Consider the following 13,385-nt stretch of genomic DNA (forward strand, 5'->3'; position numbering starts at 1 on the left):
ATTTTTCCAAAGAAGGCATACAGATGGCCAACAGGTACATGAAAAGATGCTCAGTGTCACCAGTCATCAGGGAAGGGCAGATCAAAACCACAATGAGATACCACCTCACACCTGTTAGAATGGCTGTTATCAAAAGGACTAGAAATAACAAGTGTTGGTGAAGATGTGGAGAAAAGAAAACCCATGTCCGCTGTTGGTGGGGGTGTAAATTTGTACAACCACTATAGAAAACAGTATAGAGATTCCTCAAAAAATGTAAAAAAGAACTACCATTTGATCCAGCAATTCCACTTTTGGGTATTTATCTGGAGAAAACAAAAAAACATTAACTTGTTATTGTTGTTTTTTTGTTAATCCTCACCTGAGAATATTTTTCCCATTTATTTTATTTTATTTTACTTATTTATTTTATTTTTATTTTATTTTATTTTGGGAGAGTAGAAGAGAGATAGGAAGGAGGGAGAGAGATAGAGAAACATCGATGTGAGAGAGTCACAGTGATTGGTTGCCTCCCTCACACACCCTAACCGGGGCCTGGGATTGAACCTGCAACCCAAGTACATGCCCTTGACCTGGAATAGAACCTGCAACCCTCTGGTGTGAGGGCCGACACTCTTACCACTGAACCATGCCAGCCAGGGTCAAAAAACACTAACTTGAAATGGTATATGCATCCCCATGTTCATTGCAACATTATTTACAGTAGCTGGGATATGGAAACAACCTAAATTTCCATTTATAGATGAACAGATAAAGAAATTGTCATATATAAATAGAATGGAATATTATTCAGCCATAAAAAAGAATGAAATCTTGCCATTTGTGACAACACAAATGAACCTTGAGGACATTATGCTAAGTGAAATAAATCAGAGAAAGACAAATACTGTATGATCTCTCTTATATGTGGAATCTAAAACCAAAACAAAAAACCAAATTCATAAAAACAGAACAGATTGGTGGTTGCCAGAGGTGGGGGTTGAAGGGGTGTGTGGAGAAATGGGTAAACGTAAAAAGAAGAAAATGCAGTTGATGCCCTGGCTGGTTTGGCTCAGTGGTTAGAGTGTCAGCCCGTGGACTGAAGGGTCGTGGGTTCAGTTCCAACCAAGGGCAGGTACCTTGGTTGCAGGCTCGATCCCCAGCCCTGGTGGGGGCCTGTGCAGGAGGCAACCAATTGATGTGTCTCTCTTACATCGATGTTTCTCTCTCTCTCTCCTTTCTACTCTCTCTGAAAAGCAATGGAAAAAATATCCTCTGGTGAGGATTAAAAAAGGTAACAAAAGAAAAGAAAAGAAAATGCAAATGAGGTAAAACAGGCATAGAAAATTTGAATAAAAATATTTTTAAATGAAGAAGTAAAGAATACTTGTTTGTTTTAAAAAGTCTGGATAATCGGAACATTTTTATTTCAGTCAGAATCTTTCCTGCTGTATTATACAAGCCTTCCAAAATGAAATACTACATAATTGAGAATTTCAGGTCGTATCTTAAATGGCAGGAATTGAGGACCACAGTTGACTATTATTTGCTGTCTTAAAGCTGCAGGTAAAAGCTTCTGACCCTAGATATTAAAATATATTAAGTCTGTTCAGATTGCTTCCAACTACACAATAACATTTATCTTTAGGGAGAGTCATGCACTCACTGTAGTCTAATTTCATAAAGGAGGAGAGAGCATAATTAGGTTAAAAATTAAAGATTGGAACTGAAGTTGGCACTCTGCTACTTAGTAACTGTGTGATTGGGACACTTAAGCTCCCCAAGATGCAATGTCTCAGTCTATAAAATGGGAATTGCTATCCCAGTCTACTTCACATACTTTTTGCATCACAAAAATACAATAATTGATAAGAAATTGTGTAAAATACCTGGAATGTAGTAGATATGTGAAAAATTAGTTAGTGAAATATACATTGAGTAACAATTGTGTTTTGCAGGCAGTGCTATGAAATGCTAGAAATGAATAAGGTACATAAGACAATCTTCACAGTCCTCAGTCTAGAGAGGGAGAAAGGCTCAGATGCATCCTTAGGAAACATTGGACAAAATTCAAGATAGAGATATGGGCGTACGTAGGAAGCCCATCTAACCTAGCCTGGCCAGGAGCCAGGGAGCTTATGAGAGGAGAGCACATCTGGGTTGTCTTAAAAGATGCACAAATAGTAGCATTAGAGAAAGGTTGGTTATGGGGAGGGAGGGGGTTCAGCCACAAGACAGTAACTATGAAGGGTGTATGTGTGTGTATTGAGGGTTACTGTAAATAATAATTTGATGTTGTTGAAACAGAAGGTCATGGAGATGTTTCCTGACTCTGCTTGGGAATCCTAAAAGAGTTCTTAGGGACTTCTGCTCTTATGGTGAAGTTCTAGAAGGTACTTCAGTCTCATTAGCCGGATGCCAGGCTTCCTCTGGCACTGGGTGAATTTGGACAATGTCTACAGATGAAGATGTAGTCAAGGTGTATGCCCTCTATCTAAGAATTTAGGATTAATTCACCCCTCATCAGGCAAGGTTTCAGTATAAATTTTGCTCTGAAGTCCAAGTAGTATATATAGGTTATTCCCAAGCACAACAGGCTGAAGGAAATGAACTTCACATAGATAAAAGGTTACAAGTTGGACAAGAAAGATGAATCCATTGTTGTTTAGGGAAAAAAGTATCTCTGGACCACTGTGAAAACACACACACACAAATATATATAACACACCCCTAAAGAGAAATGATATGACAAATGAAGAAAAATAAATCACTATTTAAAATATTGCTTGATTAAAGATAAAAAATTTGATTCTCTAAATTAAGCATTAAGATACACTGACTAACCACCTGTAAAAGGAACCACCCTTGGTTTTGCTGCTGCAGGGTGATATTTTTGGCTTTCTGTTGAGCCACAGGTCAAAGACTTTGTGCAGTTGAATGAACATTCATGTTTACTCATCCTCTCTCCCTCTCTCCCTCTCTCTCTCTCCCTCTCTCTCTCTCTCTCTCTCTCTCACACACACACACACATACACACACACACACACACACATACCCCCCCACACACACACACACACAGTGACTATTTTGAATTTCTCTTCAGTGGACCATCACTACATAGAATATTTTCTTTTTGGTACACACCAGCCATAAAATGAAGCACTATTTCTTATAAGAGCCAACGTTGAGAACACTTACAAATAAATCACCGGACAACCCGAAGAAATCTTATTGCCATATGCATTTCTACTTTCTTCCCCAGACACTTGACCTATCTCAATCTAATTAATAGCTGATCAATGTTCAATTCAGGGGTTTTTGCCCCTTCTCTTATACTGTGGTGTGAATATTAAATAGTAGGATTACAATGCAGCATGCAGTTAAAAGGAGCAAAAAAAGCCTGGCTACCTCCTTGATAACTGCTATTCTGGGCACTATGCGATATTAAAATAGGTCTTTCTGGGTAAAAAAAAATTCACCCATAGAAATGTATTCATTTGGGGTCATGATATTTTACCCTTTTAGCGTGCAAATACATTAAACTAATTTTAGATCTAGACAGTTTTACACGTTAGTGATCTAATGCCATCCATGCCAGTAGCCAACAAAGGGCAAACCAAAGAGGCAGTGATATACTTTCTGGGGATGTATTACTTCAGAATTAACAGTAAAATCATATATATCTCCCATCTTAACAATGCTCAGTTTCTATACTGCTTTAGAGCATTGGTAGGGCCCCTTGAAGAGGGAGAGAGGTGCTATTAGGTAAAATGAGAGGGTACCTAAGACAAAGCTAACCTACCTCATTTTAATGTGCAGAGCTTAACTCTTTTCTTTAAAATGTATTTCTTTATTAATTCTCACATCTCATTTACAAAAGATTTGAGTCAAATTACAAAAATATTTATAATAAAATGGAATAAATTTTGACTGAAGTTAGGTTAAGAGTAAAATATGTGTACGAAAACAAATAAATGCATATTCTATGCACATCCTCAAGAACACTATCTTTGGCTCTAAGCTTCCCACACCCAAAGAAAGGAGCGGAGTCTCATAGATCAGAAAATTCATAGCGTCCTAAGATTAAGAATAGTACACATTGGAGGGAGGTCAGCTTCTTATGCTGTTGAGTCCCTAGAGGAATTTCTCCTTTCATTCTTTAAAGAGAAGACCGGCGTCTGTAATCCTACATCCCTACAAGACAAACCAAATTCCCAAGTCATTATTTTTATGTAGGCTGCAGAAGGGATGTTAAAACATAATTCAGCAAAAGCAGTTCTACAAGTAATAAAGCCTTATAGACCAAGCATAGCTCTCTGGGCGGGGTCAGCACCCATGGCTGGGATAGACAAAGTCATCTTGGGAGAGGTCTCTATACTAATTCTGTTCCCAGGTATTTGTTAGGGATTGGGCTGCAGAGAGTTATTTCCACATTATTTACCTCCTGTCCTAATCCTGAGGGTAAATATTCTCTATTGCCTATTAAATCGTTGAAAACCAGTGAGGTTTAGGGTGCAGTAGTCCTTTTACGAAAGGGTGAGCCTCCCAGCCCACACTGGTGTCCCAGTAGCAAATCTGGATCCAATCACCTCTAACACATAGATAATCACAGAGCAGGGTTTATGTTTTGTTTTTAAACATAGCTCTTGCTTTGTCTTCTGAAGTACAGTTTCTCCATTTGTGTTAGAGTTACTAACTATTTTAAATTCTGCAGAATGTTTTCCAGCTCTTTGGCTATAACTTAGTCCAGCATATCATCTGAAAATTCAGACAAAGGTTTCACTCCCTGACAGCCGAACAGAATCCTCTAAACACACTCAGGAATCAACATTGATATTTCTAACTTTATGGCTAATCTTGGAGGTTAGAATTTTTTGATTTATGGCTTTTATTTCAATAGCAAATGTTTATGAACAGATGGTCCATGGGTTCATTAGAAAGTGGGGCCAGTCATTAACACATTTGTAGGGTTGATTTTATTTTTTTGTAGACATTTTCACACGTACGTGGGTATATATGAGAATTGAGAAAATTACTGCTGGAGAGAACTCCATATTCCTTTTTATTTATTAATGGCAAAGGCAGCCTGTTTTTCTCATGAGGAAGTCGCTCATGAATTTTCATTCAAAATAGTAAATTAGTGTCCACACTTTAATATGTTTAGAGTGGAAAGGGATTTTACATGCAACTGTGCATATCCGATTCCACGTCTGGAAAGCTAAATTTCATTCTTTAATGATATGATGATTGAGCAAGGTGCCACTATTGTGTCTCCCTTCTGTGCTACATGCCACACGGAGTAGACGATGACAGGAAATTCTGATCTAGTATTAGTATTTTACTTTGGTAAAATTATTAAACTATATTTTTACAAGGTTTTGTTACCACTGCCTTTAGTCGATTTTGAAAACCAGAGGCAAACTTCCTTGAGTAAATACTGTGAACAGTGAATACTTAGTGAATATTTGAGGAAAGAATCAATATGCTAAAGAAGCTAAGAAAATTGGATCATTTAATAGAAGTCCCAATATAGACAAGCTGGTATTTCAGGAACCAGTCTTGTGTTTTTGGATGTGTTGGTATGAAATGAACCATTAAGCAAACAAAAGATGGATTCTATTTGCTCCAAAATATATATTATTCTGCCTTCGGTTAAAAAGCAACAACTGCCAGGACTTTTTAGTATTATCTTTTCTTTAACCAATAATTGCTCTATTTTGATGATTTCTTCATTTGGTTGTCTGTCTTAATGAAAATTCCTTAGTGGGCCAGCCAAAACCTCATATATTCACACACACCTCCCATTGATTTCACTTGGGTGAAACTTTATCTTTTAAGTAAAGTTTAAGTTGAAATGTCCAGTTAATGATGCTCACTTTAAATACCAAAGGCTGAATGCATTTATGTATCCAAACACTTAGCTAGTCACACATGACTCCCATCGGGGTTTAGGTGAAGGATTATTTCCTAAGCTATACCAGCTTCACGAATAATATATTGCTATCCACTATGCAGAAAAAGGATACTAAATAAGCTTGTTAGTATTTTATTTCTGTTGTGAAAGGACCTAGAATTTTTTTAACCTTAAAAGGGTAGAGGAGATGCTGGGAAATACTTTTGGCAATTACCATGGTAGTTGACCCAAGCTTTGAAATAAACACAAGAAGAATTGCACATTTATTTTTCCATAGCCTTGCACTTGTCTCTATCAGATTTTCAGACTATGGAATAAATATGTTATAATTTTATGTTTGTCTAACAAAAACTGAGTTAGAAGACTTTTTCTCCTCATAACATGATTAAGCTTTTAAACCTCCTAACATGGGAATGTTATACCTATAAGAGAATGTCCAACTCTTATATTGTGAACCCTCCAGGTTTATGGCAATTTAAAGGAAAAGTATCTAAAAGAATACCATTTTTTGTGATGTGCTTGCTTTATAATACTTTCATAGAGTAAATATGAGTTTGCTTTGTACAATTTCATAGAGAACATAACATATTCATAGAGTACTGAAAGGTATGGTTTGAGACCTTTTAACATGAAAGAGATTATATATTTGAGTGAATGAGTTGACATAAATCCAAGTACAATTACAAAGAAATTTTATGAAGAAAATCCCTCCAAAAGAGTAGTTCCCATTGTCATAGCCCTTATAAGATTCTGAGCTACTTGCCACAATTTCAGTCTCCTCTTTCTCCCTTCTTAAAAGAGAAACTAGAGTCACCAGGAATTCAAGAAAAGAGCCTGGTTTGGAATTCAGCTGATAGAATCGGCATATTCTTCAAAGGGATGGAGAACTGTTAACTAGTTTCATGCTACCCTTGATAAATTCACTCATCTGTGATCTTTTTTGCTGTTCTTTATACTACCTGTCACTTTCCCTGGAAGACATTGTCTTTGATAAAATCACTCGAAAAACACTTATTAGCACACCTTAGTAGGTAACATAAACATAAGAAATGACAAATTCTTATGTAAGAATTTTCCTGATAAAATTAGCACATAAAATTGTAGTCATTTCAGAAGGTTTCAAAAGAACAAAGAAATTCTAGTAATTAATTGCTGATTTGCTACAAAGTTATATATTTGATTTCACTAAATTTGGAAAACTGTCAGGTCTTTTCTAAGCTGTGAATGAACACATGGCCAAGAATCTGAAACCAGGCACAAATGCTTAAAAGAATGTTTCTGTCTTTAGGACTTGGACCTTATGAGAACTGGTTGTTTGGAAAATACCGGTGCTGATTCTACACTAGTGAAACAAGATTATGGCATCAAAGCATTTACTGTATCTAACAAACTCAAGCCTACATATTCTCAGCTAGCATGAAAATAGCCTCAACTGGAGAAGGAATGAGTACAGGACCTGTGTTAGGTTTACTCGCCATTTGCAGGTCTCCAGTGTAGACTATCTGAGAAAGAGCCTGAAGTGCATTTAATTAGAAGTGGCTTTTGTTCTGTAAGGAGAGTAATAGGAGGGGGGCAGCTAAGTGGATATAAAGGTACGAAAAAGAACCAGTGAAAAATTTCCTATTGTTCTAAACATTTTATCATCCTGTGTATATTTTTCATTTGTTTAAAATCTATTTCTAAATCTCCTTTAACTTTCACTAGAGAAAAGAGGAGGGTGTGAAAGGCATGGGAAGGCAACTCAGATTAATGGAGAACCTACTGCCTCTAACCATTCCAAGGGAGCGAATGCACCATTATCGGGCACGGAAGGCAGAGCCTCGCCTTCAGGAGTGGAGAAGTCGGTCAGTGGCGCACTCGCTGCTTTGGTATTGGCATTTGGGGACGAGATGCTATTATCTCTGTCACATACTGCTCCTCTGAAGTCCTCCTTGCCCTGCGAAAGGTTTCGGTATCAGTCATCATCACTCACCAGGTACCATGGTGAGCTCTAGGGATGGGAAAGCAAATTCATCCTGTGCCCTTGAACTGTTTAGTCATAATCAAAGTTGCTTTTTTATTATATACACATGGAAAATAAACTAGGCTTTTTTTCATTTTCTCTTACTGACTGATAATTTTTATGAGACACACGCTTCCCTCGTAAGGCAAGAAAAATACTTGTTTTAGGATGAGTGTTCAGGCTCGTAAACACAGTGCTTATTATAGTCTCCCCTAATAAATTGACATTCATTTTAAAACAAGTTCTTTAAGAAACAGATCTTGGGATGAATGCTGTTTTTTCAGATTTCCTATTCTCCCTTCTTTTGGACAAGCATACTGTTCAAAAAAGCATATAGGAGTTTACATGACCTTATGGTTCTAGGATGCAATAAGGTTCTCTGTCTTAATGTGGCCCGTGGGTGCAGGCTGGCTGGGTTCATTGAAGTGAGTCTTGCCCTGGATGTGGTGAGGTCGCCCCCCACAGAGGGCTGTGGCTGTGTTGTTATCTGTTGGCTTGGTCAGGAGGCATCTCCTGACCTAAACCTCATCTCATCCCTCACATGTCCTGCCAACTCTCTAAAGCCTGGCTTCAGAGCCACCCCTACCCTGCTCTCCTTGGGGGCCATGGTGCAGTGCCCCTGCCAAGTTCACCACCTGAACTTCCAGAAACTTCATGGGGGGGGGGGGCTGACAGAACAGGGTAGCAAAGGGAGTCCTGACCACAGTTTTTTCTGACTGCAACATCCCCTCCCAGGCTATTGTGAGCACACTGATTAAGGGGGTCTCTTCCTCGACTTCCTAGTGGACGATGGGGCTGACATCTTGCGCTGTTGGCTTTCCCTTCAACCTGTCTCATGTGCCTTTTCTGTAGGTCTTAGTCCAGGGGATGGAGGGACACCATCTGAGCCCAGGCTCCCCTTGCCTTTCTTTCTTTCTTATTCCCCAAGTCCACTGAGATGGAAAGGGTGAACTTTCCCCTTCCTTTCCCCTTTCCTTTTAATATTCCCCTGGGTCATACTCCCCCAATTTGGGGAGTGGCATTCCACCTTTCCCTCGTTTTTATGGTTAAAATATGGGAGGGTACAAAGACAGAGAAGTGGTGACCATAATTTAGGAGGTATTTCTAAATTATTGTACCTGTCATATGGACAGATGCTCGTTAGTCATTCTTTATTAGTCACTCACAAAGTTAAGGAGGAAACCTGATGGTTTATTTCTCTCTGTTACCATGGTTTTTGTTTGTTTGCAGTATTTTGAAATGTGTATTTGCAGATTTCACATGTGTGTTGCAAGTCCGTGCTATTCAAAGTGAAGCCTGCGACCAGCAGCGTTGCCAGTTGCCAACATTTATTAGAAATGCAGAGTCTCCGGCCCCACCCTAGAACTACTGAATCAGTACCTGCATTTCAACAAGATCTTCAGCTAAGCCATATACACATTGAAATGTGAGAAGCACTGCTGCAGGCCACCATAGCCTTACTGAAGATTTTGGCTACATCAGCTGTACCCATCATCAGCACTCAGTAAACATTTATTAATCAGTTCTATGTGTTAGCTAATGATGATTCTTGCCCTTGGGTACTTATGATCCTAATCAAAGATCTTTATAATTATGGTAAAGTAATTAAAATAAAATAAGCAGTTCTAAGTCTAGTCCTCCATCACCAGACACACCTTAATTTTTTTTGACAGATCTATTAAGTTGTGAGTTATGAAAAATGGATGTTCATTTTCTTGGAAAGCTGTCATTTAATGTATAGAGTCAGGAACAAGGTAGTAATAAGATAGTTACTTGAGGAATGCAGATTCAAACCTGAGAGTGCTGTTTCACTAGTATGGATAGGTTTTAATTAATTAATTAATTGATTAATTAATATTTTTCAATTACAGCTGACATACAATAGTATATTAGTTTCAGATGTACAACCCAGTGATTAGACATTATATTACTTACTAAGTGATCATCTTGATAAATCACATACTCATTTGGCACCATACATAGTTATTACAATATTATTGATTACATTCCCTATGCTGTACTTTACATCCCTGTGACTATTTTGTAACTACCAATTTGTACTTCTCAATCCCTTCACCTTTTTCACCCATCCCCTAAACCCCCTCCCGTTTGGCAACCATCAGAATGTTCTCTGTATCTATGAGTCTGTTTCTGTTCTGCTTATTAGTTTATTTTGTTTTTTAGATTCAGTTGTTGATAGGTATGTATTTATTGTTATTTTATTATTCATATTTTTTTATCTTTTTTTTCTTTTTCTTTTTAAATAAGACCCTTTAACTTTTCATGTAATAGTGGTTTGGTGGTGATGAACTCCTTTAGCTTTTTCTTATCTGGGAAGCTCTTTATATGTCCTTCCGTTCTAAATGATGGCTTTTCTGGGTACAGTAATTTTGGTTGTACGTTCTTGCTTTTCATTACTTCGAATATTTCTTGCCAATCCCTCTGGTCTGCAAAATTTCTGTTGAGAGATCAGCTGACAGTCTTATGGGTGCTCCTTTGTAGGTAACTAATTGCTTTTCTCCTGCTATCTTTAAGATTCTTTCTTTGTCTTTAACCTTTGGCCTTTTAATTATGATATGTCTTGGTGTGGGCCCCTTTGGGTTTATCTTGTTTGGATTCTGTGCTTACTGGACTTGTGTGTCTATTTCCTTCACTAGGCTAAGGACGTTTTCTGTCATTTTTTCACATAGATTTTCAATTCCTTTCTCTCTCTCTTCTCCTTCTGGTACCCCCATAATGTGAATGTTGGTATGCATGAAATTATCCCAGAGGCTCCTTACACTATCTTCATTTTTTAAAAATTCTTTTTTCCTTTTCTGTTCTGATTGGATGTTTTCTGCTTCCTTATCTTCCAAATCTCTGATCTGATCCTCTGCTTCATCTACTCCAGTGTTGATTCCCTATAATACATTCTTCATTTCAGTTAATGTATTCTTCACTTCTGACAGGTTCTTTTTTATGTTTTCTATCTCTGGTTTTATATTTCCTATCTCTTTGTTGAAGTTCTCACAAAGTTCATCTACTCTTCCCCTAAGTTCACTGAGCATCTTTATAACCAGTATTTTGAACTCTGTGTCTGTTAGATTGCTTGTCTCTATTTTCTTTAGTTCTTTTTCTGGAGTTTTGTTCTGTTTTTTCATCTGGGACCTGTTTCTTTGTCTACTCATTTTGGCAGCCTCCCTGTATTTGTTTCTATGTATTAGGTAGAGCTACTACATCTCCCAGACTTGGTAGAGAGACCTTATGTAATACGTGTCCTGTCGGGTCCAGTGGCACAGCCTGGGCACTCCAGGTGCACCTCCTATGTGGGCTGTGTATACCCTCCTTTTGTAGTTGAGTCTTGATTGCTGTTGGTGCTTCAATGGGAGGGATTTACCCCCAGGCCAATCAGCCGCAAGGACTGGCTGCAACCACTGGTAGAAGATCAGCTATGCAGAGGTCAATTGTGCAGAGGAGGGCTTACTTCAGCAGGGCTCTGGTGCCTGCTGTGTCTGCCCATTGTGTGTGTCATTTGTTGAGGTGGTGGGATGGTGCTTCGATGGGGCCTGAAGCTGTCCACCAGGTACACTGGCTCTGGGGCCTGGAAGACCAAGGTCAGCCACCACCTGTGTTCTGCCCAGGGCCACCTGTCATAAGCTACAAAGTGATTTGTCGATGGTTGCTATTTGTGCTGGGCTTGGAGGTGCCCAGGAGAGGCCAAGCTGCCAACCAGTGCTGGCTGCCACTAGTGCTGAGAGAGGTACAGGGCATGTACAGGCCAGATGCTACCTGTCTGAAAGATTTTAGGAAAGTCTAAGAAATGAGCCAAGACAGGCCATTAATATGGAAAAGCCACTGGGAACAGATTGGGTTGGCCCACAAGGTAGTTTGGGTGCAGCCTCAGGGAATCGGCAAGTCAGGACAAATGTGATAGCCAGGTTGATGGAGACTCAGATACTGGGCTACTTGCTGGCTTTGTGCAGGGAGGGCTCAGAAAGGAACAATGGCCTCTGCCAGCACTTCTGTCTGGGAGAAGGCTACCCTTCCAGCTCTTATCCTGATGCATAACAGTTCAGTCTCTCCCCGTATGTCCCTGGTGCCTTTTGAGCTGCTGCCTCAGAGCTGGAATTCAGAGCAAGTGAGTCTGAGTAAATCCATGCACAAGCCCTTTAAGGGGAACTGCCTTGGACGCCAGCAGCCTCCATGTCACTCAGCCACAATTACTGCTGGTTTTTACAGCCAGAAATTATGGGGACTTCTCTTCTCAGCACTGTAACCCTGGGTTGGGTGGCCTGGTGTGGGGCTGGTACCTCTTAGTTCTCAGGGAGGACCTCCACAGCCAAGATATCCTTCCTGATTTTTATCCACCACATATGGGTGTGGGACAAGTCTGTTCTCTGTCTCTGCTCCTCCTACCAGCCTCCATGTACTTCTTCTTTATATCCTTAGTTGTAGGACTTCTGTTCAGTCAGATTTCAGGTGGTTCTGAATGATGGTTGTTCTGTAGTTTAGTTGTAATTTTGATGTGGTTGTGGGAGGACCCAAGGACTGCATTACACAGCCATCTTCACCAGAAACCCAGATAGTATTTTGTTCAGTTATAGTTTGACAAGACTCTAGGATTTCTTTTAGGGGGATGATTTTTGGGGGGAAGGACAAAGTCATAGTTTTTCATCTGCACTTTCATTTTCTGATCACAGTGTTTTAGAAGAATCTGGGCTTTACTTATTCACCGGGCTTTCAATAGAGAATCACATTAATCCTTTTAAGCTCCTTATTCTAATGATTTATTTTGTTGAAAACCATAGTGATCCTCCTTTGAATTTTAATGATTGCTGCCTATTCAAAGATTCATTGTTTTGACTTCCTGTCCTTACCTTTGTTTCCTACATGTCTGTGGGGAACACCTGTCTAATACTGGATCTGCCCCTGGTTCTCACTGGCTTACCAGAGTCACTCAAGCCTATCTCTGAGTGTTAGGCTGAAATGCTGGCTACTCATCCATGACAATAAATGTAGAATATATGTTTGCAGAGATAGGCAGATAGACAGCAGAAGGACAGATAAGTGATTGAGCCATTTCCGAGTGAAAATCATACTTTGTGTATCATAGTGAATTATGATTATTGTAGAGAAATTAGTTACATTGGTATTCTTAATCGTAAGTCTATTGGGATGTAGTATCTATGGAAAATCTAATAGATGAGAAAGGGGTTTGAATTTTGAGGGTACTGTTCTTACCCAAAATTCTGGCCTATGTAACCTTCATATGGCACTGACCCACCGTTTCTGAGCCTGTTAAATATGACGGTGCTCTTTTTCAGGGATGTGGTAGTAGTCATTTTGTTCAAGTGCTGCAAACCTTCAGAAAGAGTTAGCAAATGGAAATCGCCATGATAATGTTTCAGGTATGAACATAGAAATTACATGTTATGATTTCAAAATCTAAGAAGTGGCTGTGTCACAAGCTTGAGTTCCTCTTTTGCCCACTGTGTAACCACACAGAGAATT

The 13,385-nt window shown here is 39.1% G+C and overlaps 1 protein-coding gene across 1 annotated transcript in view; it reads left to right on the top strand.

Annotated features, from left to right (window-relative positions):
* The window catches only part of AKAP6 (A-kinase anchoring protein 6), a 518,419-nt gene that overhangs the window by 396,523 nt on the left and 108,511 nt on the right, over nucleotides 1-13,385 (top strand). The gene's annotated exons all lie outside the window — the stretch shown is intronic.

Source organism: Miniopterus natalensis, chromosome 1, assembly GCF_054644295.1.
Source record: "Miniopterus natalensis isolate mMinNat1 chromosome 1, mMinNat1.hap1, whole genome shotgun sequence".
NCBI lineage: Eukaryota > Metazoa > Chordata > Mammalia > Chiroptera > Miniopteridae > Miniopterus > Miniopterus natalensis.